The 12673-nt window shown below is 40.1% G+C and overlaps 37 non-coding genes across 37 annotated transcripts; all 37 read right to left on the bottom strand.

The window, feature by feature from the left end:
* Positions 1–420: 420 nt before the first annotated feature.
* On the bottom strand, positions 421–492 carry Trnap-cgg (transfer RNA proline (anticodon CGG)). Its single transcript has one exon. It is a non-coding gene; the product is annotated as a tRNA-Pro (tRNA).
* A 164-nt stretch (positions 493–656) lies between these two features.
* Positions 657–729, bottom strand: Trnap-agg (transfer RNA proline (anticodon AGG)). The gene has a single exon. It is a non-coding gene; the product is annotated as a tRNA-Pro (tRNA).
* A 310-nt stretch (positions 730–1039) lies between these two features.
* Trnap-ugg (transfer RNA proline (anticodon UGG)) lies at positions 1040–1111 on the bottom strand. Its single transcript has one exon. It is a non-coding gene; the product is annotated as a tRNA-Pro (tRNA).
* Positions 1112–1512: 401 nt separating this feature from the next.
* On the bottom strand, positions 1513–1584 carry Trnap-agg (transfer RNA proline (anticodon AGG)). Its single transcript has one exon. It is a non-coding gene; the product is annotated as a tRNA-Pro (tRNA).
* A 310-nt stretch (positions 1585–1894) lies between these two features.
* Trnap-ugg (transfer RNA proline (anticodon UGG)) lies at positions 1895–1966 on the bottom strand. Its single transcript has one exon. It is a non-coding gene; the product is annotated as a tRNA-Pro (tRNA).
* A 754-nt stretch (positions 1967–2720) lies between these two features.
* Trnap-cgg (transfer RNA proline (anticodon CGG)) lies at positions 2721–2792 on the bottom strand. Its single transcript has one exon. It is a non-coding gene; the product is annotated as a tRNA-Pro (tRNA).
* Positions 2793–3335: 543 nt separating this feature from the next.
* Positions 3336–3411, bottom strand: Trnap-ugg (transfer RNA proline (anticodon UGG)). Its single transcript has one exon. It is a non-coding gene; the product is annotated as a tRNA-Pro (tRNA).
* A 178-nt stretch (positions 3412–3589) lies between these two features.
* Positions 3590–3661, bottom strand: Trnap-cgg (transfer RNA proline (anticodon CGG)). Its single transcript has one exon. It is a non-coding gene; the product is annotated as a tRNA-Pro (tRNA).
* Positions 3662–3825: 164 nt separating this feature from the next.
* Trnap-agg (transfer RNA proline (anticodon AGG)) lies at positions 3826–3897 on the bottom strand. The gene has a single exon. It is a non-coding gene; the product is annotated as a tRNA-Pro (tRNA).
* Positions 3898–4203: 306 nt separating this feature from the next.
* Positions 4204–4279, bottom strand: Trnap-ugg (transfer RNA proline (anticodon UGG)). Its single transcript has one exon. It is a non-coding gene; the product is annotated as a tRNA-Pro (tRNA).
* Positions 4280–4457: 178 nt separating this feature from the next.
* Trnap-cgg (transfer RNA proline (anticodon CGG)) lies at positions 4458–4529 on the bottom strand. The gene has a single exon. It is a non-coding gene; the product is annotated as a tRNA-Pro (tRNA).
* A 164-nt stretch (positions 4530–4693) lies between these two features.
* Positions 4694–4765, bottom strand: Trnap-agg (transfer RNA proline (anticodon AGG)). The gene has a single exon. It is a non-coding gene; the product is annotated as a tRNA-Pro (tRNA).
* Positions 4766–5075: 310 nt separating this feature from the next.
* Positions 5076–5147, bottom strand: Trnap-ugg (transfer RNA proline (anticodon UGG)). The gene has a single exon. It is a non-coding gene; the product is annotated as a tRNA-Pro (tRNA).
* A 178-nt stretch (positions 5148–5325) lies between these two features.
* Positions 5326–5397, bottom strand: Trnap-cgg (transfer RNA proline (anticodon CGG)). The gene has a single exon. It is a non-coding gene; the product is annotated as a tRNA-Pro (tRNA).
* Positions 5398–5561: 164 nt separating this feature from the next.
* On the bottom strand, positions 5562–5633 carry Trnap-agg (transfer RNA proline (anticodon AGG)). Its single transcript has one exon. It is a non-coding gene; the product is annotated as a tRNA-Pro (tRNA).
* A 310-nt stretch (positions 5634–5943) lies between these two features.
* Trnap-ugg (transfer RNA proline (anticodon UGG)) lies at positions 5944–6015 on the bottom strand. The gene has a single exon. It is a non-coding gene; the product is annotated as a tRNA-Pro (tRNA).
* A 178-nt stretch (positions 6016–6193) lies between these two features.
* On the bottom strand, positions 6194–6265 carry Trnap-cgg (transfer RNA proline (anticodon CGG)). The gene has a single exon. It is a non-coding gene; the product is annotated as a tRNA-Pro (tRNA).
* A 547-nt stretch (positions 6266–6812) lies between these two features.
* On the bottom strand, positions 6813–6884 carry Trnap-ugg (transfer RNA proline (anticodon UGG)). Its single transcript has one exon. It is a non-coding gene; the product is annotated as a tRNA-Pro (tRNA).
* Positions 6885–7062: 178 nt separating this feature from the next.
* On the bottom strand, positions 7063–7134 carry Trnap-cgg (transfer RNA proline (anticodon CGG)). The gene has a single exon. It is a non-coding gene; the product is annotated as a tRNA-Pro (tRNA).
* A 165-nt stretch (positions 7135–7299) lies between these two features.
* Trnap-agg (transfer RNA proline (anticodon AGG)) lies at positions 7300–7371 on the bottom strand. Its single transcript has one exon. It is a non-coding gene; the product is annotated as a tRNA-Pro (tRNA).
* Positions 7372–7681: 310 nt separating this feature from the next.
* Trnaa-ugc (transfer RNA alanine (anticodon UGC)) lies at positions 7682–7753 on the bottom strand. The gene has a single exon. It is a non-coding gene; the product is annotated as a tRNA-Ala (tRNA).
* A 178-nt stretch (positions 7754–7931) lies between these two features.
* On the bottom strand, positions 7932–8003 carry Trnap-cgg (transfer RNA proline (anticodon CGG)). The gene has a single exon. It is a non-coding gene; the product is annotated as a tRNA-Pro (tRNA).
* A 165-nt stretch (positions 8004–8168) lies between these two features.
* Trnap-agg (transfer RNA proline (anticodon AGG)) lies at positions 8169–8240 on the bottom strand. Its single transcript has one exon. It is a non-coding gene; the product is annotated as a tRNA-Pro (tRNA).
* Positions 8241–8550: 310 nt separating this feature from the next.
* Trnap-ugg (transfer RNA proline (anticodon UGG)) lies at positions 8551–8622 on the bottom strand. The gene has a single exon. It is a non-coding gene; the product is annotated as a tRNA-Pro (tRNA).
* Positions 8623–8800: 178 nt separating this feature from the next.
* On the bottom strand, positions 8801–8872 carry Trnap-cgg (transfer RNA proline (anticodon CGG)). The gene has a single exon. It is a non-coding gene; the product is annotated as a tRNA-Pro (tRNA).
* A 165-nt stretch (positions 8873–9037) lies between these two features.
* Positions 9038–9109, bottom strand: Trnap-agg (transfer RNA proline (anticodon AGG)). The gene has a single exon. It is a non-coding gene; the product is annotated as a tRNA-Pro (tRNA).
* Positions 9110–9418: 309 nt separating this feature from the next.
* On the bottom strand, positions 9419–9491 carry Trnas-uga (transfer RNA serine (anticodon UGA)). The gene has a single exon. It is a non-coding gene; the product is annotated as a tRNA-Ser (tRNA).
* Positions 9492–9669: 178 nt separating this feature from the next.
* Trnat-cgu (transfer RNA threonine (anticodon CGU)) lies at positions 9670–9741 on the bottom strand. The gene has a single exon. It is a non-coding gene; the product is annotated as a tRNA-Thr (tRNA).
* A 165-nt stretch (positions 9742–9906) lies between these two features.
* On the bottom strand, positions 9907–9978 carry Trnap-agg (transfer RNA proline (anticodon AGG)). The gene has a single exon. It is a non-coding gene; the product is annotated as a tRNA-Pro (tRNA).
* Positions 9979–10288: 310 nt separating this feature from the next.
* Trnap-ugg (transfer RNA proline (anticodon UGG)) lies at positions 10289–10360 on the bottom strand. The gene has a single exon. It is a non-coding gene; the product is annotated as a tRNA-Pro (tRNA).
* Positions 10361–10538: 178 nt separating this feature from the next.
* Positions 10539–10610, bottom strand: Trnap-cgg (transfer RNA proline (anticodon CGG)). The gene has a single exon. It is a non-coding gene; the product is annotated as a tRNA-Pro (tRNA).
* Positions 10611–10775: 165 nt separating this feature from the next.
* Trnap-agg (transfer RNA proline (anticodon AGG)) lies at positions 10776–10847 on the bottom strand. The gene has a single exon. It is a non-coding gene; the product is annotated as a tRNA-Pro (tRNA).
* Positions 10848–11157: 310 nt separating this feature from the next.
* On the bottom strand, positions 11158–11229 carry Trnap-ugg (transfer RNA proline (anticodon UGG)). The gene has a single exon. It is a non-coding gene; the product is annotated as a tRNA-Pro (tRNA).
* Positions 11230–11407: 178 nt separating this feature from the next.
* Positions 11408–11479, bottom strand: Trnap-cgg (transfer RNA proline (anticodon CGG)). Its single transcript has one exon. It is a non-coding gene; the product is annotated as a tRNA-Pro (tRNA).
* A 547-nt stretch (positions 11480–12026) lies between these two features.
* Positions 12027–12098, bottom strand: Trnap-ugg (transfer RNA proline (anticodon UGG)). The gene has a single exon. It is a non-coding gene; the product is annotated as a tRNA-Pro (tRNA).
* Positions 12099–12275: 177 nt separating this feature from the next.
* On the bottom strand, positions 12276–12348 carry Trnap-cgg (transfer RNA proline (anticodon CGG)). Its single transcript has one exon. It is a non-coding gene; the product is annotated as a tRNA-Pro (tRNA).
* A 165-nt stretch (positions 12349–12513) lies between these two features.
* On the bottom strand, positions 12514–12585 carry Trnap-agg (transfer RNA proline (anticodon AGG)). The gene has a single exon. It is a non-coding gene; the product is annotated as a tRNA-Pro (tRNA).
* Between the last annotated feature and the right edge of the window lie 88 nt (positions 12586–12673).

Raw genomic sequence — 12673 nt, 5'->3', positions numbered from 1 at the left:
TGATGCAGCCTTACGTTTGTTCTTTGAAATTGGCCATAATATTGGTGAAGAGGGAAAATAATTAACTTCCTCTTATTATATGTGCCAGAATTTTTTATTATCATTTTGTTATGTCTTCTAATGATGAAATATTCTGTCTTTATTGGGGTGGGAAAAAAAGAAACAACAACGGGCTCGGCCGCGATTTTAACCCTGGACCTCTCTCACCCAAAGAGAGAATCATACCCCTAGACCACCGAGCCACAAAAGCTACGAATTGATCTTTCGTTCTCTTCGGATTATAAACGTCGTTTTTTAAGAGCAAAATAGTTGTCGGAATTTAAAAATAAAATGTTCACGCTTGAACCAGTGAAATGCAAATTTCCGATCATGTAACAAAAGTGTTAATGGAAAGCAGACTGATCGTTAATAAGTAAATCAGGGCTCGACCGGGATTTGAACCCGGGACCTCTCGCACCCGAAGCGAGAATCATACCCCTAGACCATCGAGCCGGTAGAAAAAAGGCAACAGTTTATCTTTTAACGGCATCTGATCATTCCATATGAACGCGCGACGGTTGGAGCATCAAACCATTCAGTCCTTGTTAAAATTCACTGGTTATTTATCTTCACTTCATCAAGTAAATTTGATTCACTCTAAAATCTCTTTCTCCAGTGGGCTCGGCCGGGATTTGAACCCGGGACCTCTCGCACCCTAAGCGAGAATCATACCCCTGGACCAACCGAGCCACGCAAGACGCTGATTAGCTTTTAAAGAATAGGTATAATAAATCGCTTAAAGTCGGATTAAGTTATAAGAAAATTTTGATAGCGATAATTACAACTAAGTGCAAAGGACTGAAAATTTCGACAATCTCTTCCTTGATGACTCATGCAACCTTACGTTTGCTCCTTGATATTGGCCATAATATTTGTGAACCGCGAAAATAATTAACTTCCTCGTCTTATATGTGCATGAATTTTTTATTATCATTTTGTTTTGTCTTTTAATGATGAAATATTCTGTCTTTATTGGGGTGGGAAAAAAAGAAACAACAACGGGCTCGGCCGGGATTTGAACCCGGCACCTCTCGCACCCAAAGCGAGAATCATACCCCTAGACCACCGAGCCATGAAAGCTACGGATTGATCTTTCGTTCTCTTCGGATTATAAACGTCGTTTTTTAAGAGCAAAATAGTTGTCGGAATTTAAAAATAAAATGTTCACGCATGAACCAGTGAAATGCAAATTTCCGATCATGTAACAAAAGTGTTAATGGAAAGCAGAGTGATCGTTAAAAAGTAAATCAATGCTCGACCGGGATCTCTCGCACCCGAAGCGAGAATCATACCCCTAGACCATCGAGCCGGTAGAAAAAAGGCAACAGTTTATCTTTTAACGGCATCTGATCATTCCATATGAACGCGCGACGGTTGGAGCATCAAACCATTCAGTCCTTGTTAACCTTCACTGGTTATTTATCTTCATTTCATCAAGTAAATTTGATTCACTCTAAAAAGTCTTTCACCAGTGGGCTCGGCCGGGATTTGAACCCGGGAAATCTCGCACCCTAAGCGAGAATCATACCCCTAGACCACCGAGCCACGCAAGACTCTGATTAGCTTTTAAAGAATAGGTATAATAAATCGCTTAAATTCGGATTAAGTTATAAGAAAATTTTGATAGCGATAATTACAACTAAGTGCAAAGGACTGAAAATTTCGACAATCTCTTCCTTGATGACTCATGCAACCTTAAGTTTGCTCCTTGATATTGGCCATAATATTTGTGAACCGCGAAAATAATTAACCTCCTCGTCTTATATGTGCATGAATTTTTTATAATCATTTTGTTTTGTCTTTTAATGATGAAATATTCTGTCTTTATTGGGGTGGGAAAAAAAGAAACAACAACGGGCTCGGCCGGGATTTGAACCCGGGACCTCTCGCACCCAAAGCGAGAATCATACCCCTAGACCACCGAGCCACGAAAGCTACGAATTGATCTTTCGTTCTCTTCGGATTATAAACGTCGTTTTTTAAGAGCAAAATAGTTGTCGGAATTTAAAAATAAAATGTTTACGCTTGAACCAGTGAAATGCAAATTTCCGATCATGTAAGAAAAGTGTTAATGGAAAGCAGAGTGATCGTTAATAAGTAAATCAATGCTCGACCGGGATCTCTCGCACCCGAAGAGAGAATCATACCCCTAGACCACCGAGCCACGCAAGACGCTGATTAGCTTTTAAAGAATAGGTATAATAAATCGCTTAAAGTCGGATTAAGTTATAAGAAAATTTTGATAGCGATAATTACAACTAAGTGCAAAGGACTGAAAATTTCGACAATCTCTTCCTTGATGACTCATGCAACCTTACGTTTGCTCCTTGATATTGGCCATAATATTTGTGAACCGCGAAAATAATTAACTTCCTCGTCTTATATGTGCATGAATTTTTTATTATCATTTTTTTTTTGTCTTTTAATGATGAAATATTCTGTCTTTATTGGGGTGGGAAAATAAGAAACAAAAGCGAGAATCATACCCCTAGACCACCGAGCCACGAAAGCTACGAATTGATCTTTCGTTCTCTTCGGATTATAAACGTCGTTTTTTAAGAGCAAAATAGTTGTCGGAATTTAAAAATAAAATGTTCACTCTTGAACCAGTGAAATCCAAATTTGCGATCATGTAACAAAAGTGTTAATGGAAAGCAGAGTGATCGTTAATAAGTAAATCAGGGCTCGACCGGGATTTGAACCCGGGACCTCTCGCACCCGAAGCGAGAATCATACCCCTAGACCATCGAGCCGGTAGAAAAAAGGCAACAGTTTATCTTTTAACGGCATCTGATCATTCCATATGAACGCGCGACGGTTGGAGCATCAAACCATTCAGTCCTTGTTAAACTTCACTGGTTATTTATCTTCATTTCATCAAGTAAATTTGATTCACTCTAAAAACTCTTTCGCCAGTGGGCTCGGCCGGGATTTGAACACGGGAAATCTCGCACCCTAAGCCAGAATCATACCCCTAGACCACCGAGCCACGCAAGACGCTGATTAGCTTTTAAAGAATAGGTATAATAAATCGCTTAAAGTCGGATTAAGTTATAAGAAAATTTTGATAGCGATAATTACAACTAAGTGCAAAGGACTGAAAATTTCGACAATCTCTTCCTTGATGACTCATGCAACCTTACGTTTGCTCCTTGATATTGGCCATAATATTTGTGAACCGCGAAAATAATTAACTTCCTCGTATTATATGTGCATGAATTTTTTATTATGATTTTGTTTTGTCTTTTAATGATGAAATATTCTGTCTTTATTGGGGTGGGAAAAAAAAGAAACAACAACGGGCTCGGCCGGGATTTGAACCCGGGACCTCTCGCACCCAAAGCGAGAATCATACCCCTAGACCACCGAGTTACAAAAGCTACGAATTGATCTTTCGATCTCTTCGGATTATAAACGTCGTTTTTTAAGAGCAAAATAGTTGTCGGAATTTAAAAATAAAATGTTCACTCTTGAACCAGTGAAATCCAAATTTGCGATCATGTAACAAAAGTGTTAATGGAAAGCAGAGTGATCGTTAATAAGTAAATCAGGGCTCGACCGGGATTTGAACCCGGGACCTCTCGCACCCGAAGCGAGAATCATACCCCTAGACCATCGAGCCGGTAGAAAAAAGGCAACAGTTTATCTTTTAACGGCATCTGATCATTCCATATGAACGCGCGACGGTTGGAGCATCAAACCATTCAGTCCTTGTTAAACTTCACTGGTTATTTATCTTCATTTCATCAAGTAAATTTGATTCACTCTAAAAACTCTTTCGCCAGTGGGCTCGGCCGGGATTTGAACCCGGGAAATCTCGCACCCTAAGCCAGAATCATACCCCTAGACCACCGAGCCACGCAAGACGCTGATTAGCTTTTAAAGAATAGGTATAATAAATCGCTTAAAGTCGGATTAAGTTATAAGAAAATTTTGATAGCGATAATTACAACTAAGTGCAAAGGACTGAAAATTTCGACAATCTCTTCCTTGATGACTCATGCAACCTTACGTTTGCTCCTTGATATTGGCCATAATATTTGTGAACCGCGAAAATAATTAACTTCCTCGTATTATATGTGCATGAATTTTTTATTATGATTTTGTTTTGTCTTTTAATGATGAAATATTCTGTCTTTATTGGGGTGGGAAAAAAAGAAACAACAACGGGCTCGGCCGGGATTTGAACCCGGGACCTCTCGCACCCAAAGCGAGAATCATACCCCTAGACCACCGAGTTACAAAAGCTACGAATTGATCTTTCGATCTCTTCGGATTATAAACGTCGTTTTTTAAGAGCAAAATAGTTGTCGGAATTTAAAAATAAAATGTTCACGCTTGAACCAGTGAAATGCAAATTTCCGATCATGTAACAAAAGTGTTAATGGAAAGCAGAGTGATCGTTAATAAGTAAATCAGGGCTCGACCGGGATTTGAACCCTGGACCTCTCGCACCCGAAGCGAGAATCATACCCCTAGACCATCGAGCCGGTAGAAAACAGGCAACAGTTTATCTTTTAACGGCATCTGATCATTCCATATGAACGCGCGACGGTTGGAGCATCAAACCATTCAGTCCTTGTTAACCTTCACTGGTTATTTATCTTCATTTCATCAAGTAAATTTGATCCACTCTAAAAACTCTTTCGCCAGTGGGCTCGGACGGGATTTGAACCCGGGACCTCTCGCACCCTAAGCGAGAATCATACCCCTAGACCACCGTGCCACGCAAGACGCTGATTAGCTTTTAAAGAATAGGTATAATAAATCGCTTAAAGTCGGATTAAGTTATAAGAAAATTTTGATAGCGATAATTACAACTAAGTGCAAAGGACTGAAAATTTCGACAATCTCTTTCTTGATGACTCATGCAACCTTACGTTTGCTCCTTGATATTGGCCATAATATTTGTGAACCGCGAAAATAATTAACTTCCTCGTCTTATATGTGCATGAATTTTTTATTATCATTTTGTTTTGTCTTTTAATGATGAAATATTCTGTATTTATTGGGGTGGGAAAATAAGAAACAACAACGGGCTTGGCCGGGATTTGAACCCGGGACCTCTAGCACCCAAAGCGAGAATCATACCCCTAGACCACCAAGCCACGAAAGCTACGAATTGATCTTTCGTTCTCTTCGGATTATAAACGTCGTTTTTTAAGAGCAAAATAGTTGTCGGAATTTAAAAATAAAATGTTCACTCTTGAACCAGTGAAATCCAAATTTGCGATCATGTAACAAAAGTGTTAATGGAAAGCAGAGTGATCGTTAATAAGTAAATCAGGGCTCGACCGGGATTTGAACCCGGGACCTCTCGCACCCGAAGCGAGAATCATACCCCTAGACCATCGAGCCGGTAGAAAAAAGGCAACAGTTTATCTTTTAACGGCATCTGATCATTCCATATGAACGCGCGACCGTTGGAGCATCAAACCATTCAGTCCTTGTTAAACTTCACTGGTTATTTATCTTCATTTCATCAAGTAAATTTGATTCACTCTAAAAACTCTTTCGCCAGTGGGCTCGGCCGGGATTTGAACCCGGGAAATCTCGCACCCTAAGCGAGAATCATACCCCTAGACCACCGAGCCACGCAAGACGCTGATTAGCTTTTAAAGAATAGGTATAATAAATCGCTTAAAGTCGGATTAAGTTATAAGAAAATTTTGATAGCGATAATTACAACTAAGTGCAAAGGACTGAAAATTTCGACAATCTCTTCCTTGATGACTCATGCAACCTTACGTTTGCTCCTTCATATTGGCCATAATATTTGTGAACCGCGAAAATAATTAACTTCCTCGTCTTATATGTGCATGAATTTTTTATTATCATTTTGTTTTTTCTTTTAATGATGAAATATTCTGTCTTTATTGGGGTGGGAAAAAAAGAAACAACAACGGGCTCGGCCGGGATTTGAACCCGGGACCTCTCGCACCCAAAACGAGAATCATACCCCTAGACCACCGAGCCACAAAAGCTACGAATTGATCTTTCGTTCTCTTCGGATTAAAAACGTCGTTTTTTAAGAGCAAAATAGTTGTCGGAATTTAAAAATAAAATGTTCACGCTTGAACCAGTGAAATGCAAATTTCCGATCATGTAACAAAAGTGTTAATGGAAAGCAGAGTGATCGTTAATAAGTAAATCAGGGCTCGACCGGGATTTGAACCCGGGACCTCTCGCACCCGAAGCGAGAATCATACCCCTAGACCATCGAGCCGGTAGAAAAAAAGGCAACAGTTTATCTTTTAACGGCATCTGATCATTCCATATGAACGCGCGACGGTTGGAGCATCAAACCATTCAGTCCTTGTTAACCTTCACTGGTTATTTATCTTCATTTCATCAAGTAAATTTGATTCACTCTAAAAACTCTTTCGCCAGTGGGCTCGGCCGTCACTTGAACCCGGGACCTCTCGCACCCTAAGCGAGAATCATACCCCTAGACCACCGAGCCACGCAAGACGCTGATTAGCTTTTAAAGAATAGGTATAATAAATCGCTTAAAGTCGGATTAAGTTATAAGAAAATTTTGATAGCGATAATTACAACTAAGTGCAAAGGACTGAAAATTTCGACAATCTCTTCCTTGATGACTCATGCAACCTTACGTTTGCTCCTTGATATTGGCCATAATATTTGTGAACCGCGAAAATAATTAACTTCCTCGTCTTATATGTGCATGAATTTTTTATTATCATTTTGTTTTGTCTTTTAATGATGAAATATTCTGTCTTTATTGGGGTGGGAAAAAAAGAAACAACAACGGGCTAGGCCGGGATTTGAACCCGGGACCTCTCGCACCCAAAGCGAGAATCATACCCCTAGACCACCGAGCCACAAAAGCTACGAATTGATCTTTCGTTCTCTTCGGATTATAAACGTCGTTTTTTAAGAGCAAAATAGTTGTCGGAATTTAAAAATAAAATGTTCACGTTTGAACCAGTGAAATGCAAATTTCCGATCATGTAACAAAAGTGTTAATGGAAAGCAGAGTGATCGTTAATAAGTAAATCAGGGCTCGACCGGGACTTGAACCCGGGACCTCTCGCACCCGAAGCGAGAATCATACCCCTAGACCATCGAGCCGGTATTAAAAAAGGCAACAGTTTATCTTTTAACGGCATCTGATCATTCCATATGAACACGCGATGGTTGGAGCATCAAACCATTCAGTCCTTGTTAACCTTCACTGGTTATTTATCTTCATTTCATCAATTAAATTTGATTCACTCTAAAAACTCTTTCGCCAGTGGGCTCGGCCGGGATTTGAACCCGGGACCTCTCGCACCCTAAGCGAGAATCATACCCCTAGACCACCGAGCCACGCAAGACGCTGATTAGCTTTTAAAGAATAGGTATAATAAATCGCTTAAAGTCGGATTAAGTTATAAGAAAATTTTGATAGCGATAATTACAACTAAGTGCAAAGGACTGAAAATTTCGACAATCTCTTCCTTGATGACTCATGCAACCTTACGTTTGCTCCTTGATATTGGCCATAATATTTGTGAACCGGGAAAATAATTAATTTCCTCGTCTTATATGTGCATGAATTTTTTATTATCATTTTGTTTTGTCTTTTAATGATGAAATATTCTGTCTTTATTGGGGTGGGAAAAAAAGAAACAACAACGGGCTCGGCCGGGATTTGAACCCGGGACCCCTCGCACGCAAAGCGAGAATCATACCCCTAGACCACCGAGCCACAAAAGCTACGAATTGATCTTTCGTTCTCTTCGGATTATAAACTTCGTTTTTTAAGAGCAAAATAGTTGTCGGAATTTAAAAATAAAATGTTCACGCTTGAACCAGTGAAATGCAAATTTCCGATCATGTAACAAAAGTGTTAATGGAAAGCAGAGTGATCGTTAATAAGTAAATCAGGGCTCGACCGGGATTTGAAACCGGGACCTCTCGCACCCGAAGCGAGAATCATACCCCTAGACCATCGAGCCGGTAGAAAAAAAGGCAACAGTTTATCTTTTAACGGCATCTGATCATTCCATATGAACGCGCGACGGTTGGAGCATCAAACCATTCAGTCCTTGTTAACCTTCACTGGTTATTTATCTTCATTTAATCAAGTAAATTTGATTCACTCTAAAAACTCTTTCGCCAGTGGGTTCGGCCGGGATTTGAACCCGGGACCTCTCGCACCCTAAGCGAGAATCATACCCCTAGACCACCGAGCCACGCAAGACGCTGATTAGCTTTTAAAGAATAGGTATAATAAATCGCTTAAAGTCGGATTAAGTTATAAGAAAATTTTGATAGCGATAATTACAACTAAGTGCAAAGGACTGAAAATTTCGACAATCTCTTCCTTGATGACTCATGCAACCTTACGTTTGCTCCTTGATATTGGCCATAATATTTGTGAACCGCGAAAATAATTAACTTCCTCGTCTTATATGTGCATGAATTTTTTATTATCATTTTGTTTTGTCTTTTAATGATGAAATATTCTGTCTTTATTGGGGTGGGAAAAAAAGAAACAACAACGGGCTCGGCCGGGATTTGAACCCGGGACCTCTCGCACCCAAAGCGAGAATCATACCCCTAGACCACCGAGCCACTAAAGCTACGAATTGATCTTTCGTTCTCTTCGGATTATAAACGTCGTTTTTTAAGAGCAAAATAGTTGTCGGAATTTAAAAATAAAATGTTCACGCTTGAACCAGTGAAATGCAAATTTCCGATCATGTAACAAAAGTGTTAATGGAAGGCAGAGTGATCGTTAATAAGTAAATCAGGGCTCGACCGGGATTTGAACCCGGGACCTCTCGCACCCGAAGCGAGAATCATACCCCTAGACCATCGAGCCGGTAGAAAAAAAGGCAACAGTTTATCTTTTAACGGCATCTGATCATTCCATATGAACGCGCGACGGTTGGAGCATCAAACCATTCAGTCCTTGTTAACCTTCACTGGTTATTTATCTTCATTTCATCAAGTAAATTTGATTAACTCTAAAAACTCTTTCGCCAGTGGGCTCGGCCGGGATTTGAACCCGGGACCTCTCGCACCCTAAGCGAGAATCATACCCCTAGACCACCGAGCCACGCAAGACGCTGATTAGCTTTTAAAGAATAGGTATAATAAATCGCTTAAAGTCGGATTAAGTTATAAGAAAATTTTGATAGCGATAATTACAACTAAGTGCAAAGGACTGAAAATTTCGACAATCTCTTCCTTGATGACTCATGCAACCTTACGTTTGCTCCTTGATATTGGCCATAATATTTGTGAACCGCGAAAATAATTAACTTCCTCGTCTTATATGCGCATGAATTTTTTATTATCATTTTGTTTTGTCTTTTAATGATGAAATATTCTGTCTTTATTGGTTTGGGAAAAAAAGAAACAACAACGTGCTCGGCCGGGATTTGAACCCGGGACCTCTCGCACTCAAAACGAGAATCATACCCCTAGACCACCGAGCCACAAACGCTACGAATTGATCTTTCGTTCTCTTCGGATTATAAACGTCGTTTTTTAAGAGCAAAATAGTTGTCGGAATTTAAAAATAAAATGTTCACGCTTGAACCAGTGAAATGCAAATTTCCGATCATGTAACAAAAGTGTTAATGGAAAGCAGAGTGATCGTTAATAAGTAAATCAGGGCTCGACCGGGATTTGAACCCGGGACCTCTCGCACACGAAGCGAGAATCATACCCCTAGACCATCGAGCCGGTAGGAAAAAAGGCAACAGTTTATCTTTTAACGGCATCTGATCATTCCATATGAACGCGCGACGGTTGGTGCATCAAACCATTCAGTCCTTGTTAACCTTCACTGGTTATTTATCTTCATTTCATCAAGTAAATTTGATTCACTCTAAAAACTCTTTCGCCAGTGGGCTCGGCCGGGATTTGAACCCGGGACCTCTCGCACCCTAAGCGAGAATCATACCCCTAGACCACCGAGCCACGCAAGACGCCGATTAGCTTTTAAAGAATAGGTATAATAAATCGCTTAAAGTCGGATTAAGTTATAAGAAAATTTTGATAGCGATAATTACAACTAAGTGCAAAGGACTGAAAATTTCGACAATCTCTTCCTTGATGACTCATGCAACCTTACGTTTGCTCCTTGATATTGGCCATAATATTTTTGAACCGCGAAAATAATTAACTTCCTCGTCTTATATGTGCATGAATTTTTTATTATCATTTTGTTTTGTCTTTTAATGATGAAATATTCTGTCTTTATTGGGGTGGGAAAAAAAGAAACAACAACGGGCTCGGCCGGGATTTGAACCCGGGACCTCTCGCACCCAAAGCGAGAATCATACCCCTAGACCACCGAGCCACAAAAGCTACGAATTGATCTTTCGTTCTCTTCGGATTATAAACGTCGTTTTTTAAGAGCAAAATAGTTGTCGGAATTTAAAAATAAAATGTTCACGCTTGAACCAGTGAAATGCAAATTTCCGATCATGTAACAAAAGTGTTAATGGAAAGCAGAGTGATCGTTAATAAGTAAATCAGGGTTCGACCGGGATTTGAACCCGGGACCTCTCGCACCCGAAGCGAGAATCATACCCCTAGACCATCGAGCCGGTAAAAAAAAAGGCAACAGTTTATCTTTCAACGGCATCTGATCATTCCATATGAACGCGCGACGGTTGGAGCATCAAACCATTCAGTCCTTTTTAACCTTCACTGGTTATTTATCTTCATTTCATCAAGTAAATTTGATTCACTCTAAAAACTCTTTCGCCAGTGGGCTCGGCCGGGATTTGAACCCGGGACCTCTCGCACCCTAAGCGAGAATCATACCCCTAGACCACCGAGCCACGCCAGACGCTGATTAGCTTTTAAAGAATAGGTATAATAAATCGCTTAAAGTCGGATTAAGTTATAAGAAAATTTTGATAGCGATAATTACAACTAAGTGCAAAGGACTGAAAATTTCGACAATCTCTTCCTTGATGACTCATGCAACCTTACGTTTGCTCCTTGATATTGGCCATAATATTTGTGAACCGCGAAAATAATTAACTTCCTCGTCTTATATGTGCATGAATTTTTTATTATCATTTTGTTTTGTCTTTTAATGATGAAATATTCTGTCTTTATTGGGGTGGGAAAAAAAGAAACAACAACGGGCTCGGCCGGGATTTGAACCCGGGACCTCTCGCACCCAAAGCGAGAATCATACCCCTAGACCACCGAGCCACAAAAGCTACGAATTGATCTTTCGTTCTCTTCGGATTATAAACGTCGTTTTTTAAGAGCAAAATAGTTGTCGGAATTTAAAAATAAAATGTTCACGCTTGAACCAGTGAAATGCAAATTTCCGATCATGTAACAAAAGTGTTAATGGAAAGCAGAGTGATCGTTAATAAGTAAATCAGGGCTCGACCGGGATTTGAACCCGGGACCTCTCGCACCCGAAGCGAGAATCATACCCTTAGACCATCGAGCCGGTAGAAAAAAAGGCAACAGTTTATCTTTTAACGGCATCTGATCATTCCATATGAACGCGCGACGGTTGGAGCATCAAACCATTCAGTCCTTGTTAACCTTCACTGGTTATTTATCTTCATTTCATCAAGTAAATTTGATTCACTCTAAAAACTCTTTTGCCAGTGGGATCGGCCGGGATTTGAACCCGGGACCTCTCGCACCCGAAGCGTGAATCATACCACTAGACAGCCGAGCCACGCAAGACGCTGATTAGCTTTTAAAGAATATTTATAATAAATCGCCTAAAGTCGGTATAAGTTATAAGAAAATTTTGATAGCGATAATTACAACTAAGTGCAAAGGACTGAAAATTTCGACAATCTCTTCCTTGATGACTCATGCAACCTTACGTTTGCTCCTTGATATTGGCCATAATATTTGTGAACCGCGAAAATAATTAACTTCCTCGTCTTATATGTGCATGAATTTTTTATTAACATTTTGTTTTGTCTTTTAATGATGAAATATTCTGTCTTTATTGGGGTGGGAAAAAAAGAAACAACAACGGGCTCGGCCGGGATTTGAACCCGGGACCTCTCGCACCCAAAGCGAGAATCATACCCCTAGACCACCAAGCCACAAAAGCTATGAATTGATCTTTCGTTCTCTTCGGATTATAAACGTCGTTTTTTAAGAGCAAAATAGTTGTCGGAATTTAAAAATAAAATGTTCACGCTTGAACCAGTGAAATGCAAATTTCCGATCATGTAACAAAAGTGTTAATGGAAAGCAGAGTGATCGTTAATAAGTAAATCAGTGCTCGACCGGGATTTGAACCCGGGACCTCTCGCACCCGATGCGAGAATCATACCCCTAGACCATCGAGCCGGTAGAAGAAAAGACAACAGTTTATCTTTCAACGGCATCTGATCATTCCATATGAACGCGCGACGGTTGGAGCATCAAACCATTCAGTCCTTGTTAACCTTCATTGGTTATTTATCTTCATTTCATCAAGTAAATTTGATTCACTCTAAAAACTCTTTCGCCAGTGGGCTCGGCCGGGATTTGAACCCGGGACCTCTCGCACCCTAAGCGAGAATCATACCCCTAGACCACCGAGCCACGCAAAACGCTGATTAGCTTTTAAAGAATAGGTATAATAAATCGCTTAAAGTCGGATTAAGTTATAAGAAAATTTTGATAGCGATAA

This window comes from Argiope bruennichi, chromosome 8 (genome assembly GCF_947563725.1).
Source record: "Argiope bruennichi chromosome 8, qqArgBrue1.1, whole genome shotgun sequence".
Classification (NCBI taxonomy): domain Eukaryota; kingdom Metazoa; phylum Arthropoda; class Arachnida; order Araneae; family Araneidae; genus Argiope; species Argiope bruennichi.
This window is presented reverse-complemented; position numbering and strand designations above follow the sequence as displayed.